Source organism: Peromyscus maniculatus, chromosome 6 (genome assembly GCF_049852395.1).
Source record: "Peromyscus maniculatus bairdii isolate BWxNUB_F1_BW_parent chromosome 6, HU_Pman_BW_mat_3.1, whole genome shotgun sequence".
In the NCBI taxonomy this organism is placed as follows: domain Eukaryota; kingdom Metazoa; phylum Chordata; class Mammalia; order Rodentia; family Cricetidae; genus Peromyscus; species Peromyscus maniculatus.
The window spans coordinates 26,943,985-26,945,616 of NC_134857.1; the positions used below are offsets into that span (position 1 = coordinate 26,943,985).

At 43.4% G+C, this 1,632-nt stretch overlaps 1 pseudogene; it reads right to left on the minus strand.

Annotated features, from left to right (window-relative positions):
- Positions 1-394: 394 nt before the first annotated feature.
- On the minus strand, positions 395-1,168 carry LOC102926747 (heterogeneous nuclear ribonucleoprotein F-like; annotated as a pseudogene).
- Between the last annotated feature and the right edge of the window lie 464 nt (positions 1,169-1,632).

Genomic DNA, 1,632 nt, shown 5'->3' on the forward strand with positions numbered 1-1,632 from the left:
TAAAAAATGCTTCTCTTTACATCTGGGTCTAACACCTTTGAGTTCTCAGGGAAAGTACATGTCCACAGTGTGTTTATTATGATGTTCTTAAAGGTACACTCAACATACTTAAAACTACTTAACTCACACAATATCATTCTTATGTATACTACAAAAAATGTTAATTGAGAAAAGTAGGAGAAAATAGTTTTAGTTTACTCAGTACTACATGATAGGAGAAAAGTTTGCATGAGAAACAATAAAGAGGTGAATTTTTAATGCCAGATTTAAAAAAAAAAAAAACTCATGTGGAAAGTGGGTCCCTGAGCTTCCTCCAGAGTTATAAACTGCTCTTTACTGTTTGTTGGTTTCCTGTGGCACTTTCGATAGAAATAATTCAAATGTTCCTACAATACTAATCATATGCACCCATGCTGTTCTGATCACTGTAGCCAACCCCAAACAGCCACTCACTGCCAGGCTCTCCAAGCCAGTGCAAGTCACCGGGCAGCTGCCACTGCCATGCCCTGCATCACCAGGCAACTACAAGCCCTGCTGCTAGCTCCTGTAGTTGAATTTAGGAAGAGTTCTGCATTTCTGTGTCATACGTTGGCCTTAACTTTTGACATAGGTGCCACTGCATTTTCATGGATGGCAAACTCAGTGTCAGCTTCTCCAGTTTCTCTTCCATTAGGACCAATTTCTATATGAATTCTCACCGGGTTCAGTGGAGAGAAGAAATTGTAAATGTCTTTCTCTGTTGCTTTGTAGGGCCGCCCCTTCGTGTGGATGCAGTAGGCAGCTGTGCTCTGCACTGTGAACTTGCTGTCTCCATATCTGTGGTCATACATTCCTGAGAGAAAGTAGCTGAGGTCTCTGCCAAACAGGTCAGTGGTGAAGCCATAGCCATCACTGAGGCCACTGTATTCTTCATAGGTCCCATATCCTGTACTATAGGCAATGGATCTCATCTTATACAGGCCTGCTTGTTTCACAATGCCAATATACCTCTAGGCTGTGCCAGGCAGGCATAGGACCCAGGCCCCTGCACAGACATGAACTTCAGAGGTGGATTTGAGTATGACCTAACTTCCTTCTGACTGCTCTTGAACATGTCAATATACCTGTGCCTTATTATCTTCTTGTGCATCCCTAGAGCTTTCTCAGGAAGATGAAGCACAGTCCACATTTACTTTTTTTTAATTTAATTTATTTATTTTACATCCTGGCTGCAGTTTCCCCCTCCCCTCCTCTCCTCCTATTCCCTCTGACACAGCCCCTCCCTGATCTACTCCTCTGTTTCTGTTCAGAAAGAGGCAGGCGTTCCATTAGTATCAACAAATCATGGCATATTAGGTTGCAGTAAGACTAAGCACCTCCCCTTGTATTAAGGCTGGCCAAAGCAATCCTCATACTGGATTCTAGTTTCCCCAGAGCCAGCTAAAGCCCCTGCTCCCATTGTTAACAGTTCCACATGTAGACCAAGCTACACAACTGTCACATATATGTATAGCGCCTAGATTGGTCCCATGAAGGCTCCTTGTTCATTGGTTCAGACTTTGTGAGATCCTAAGAGCCCAGGTCAGTTGTTTTGGGGGTTTTTCTTATGCTGTCCTTGACTCCCTATGACTCCTACAATCCTTCTTCCCTGTC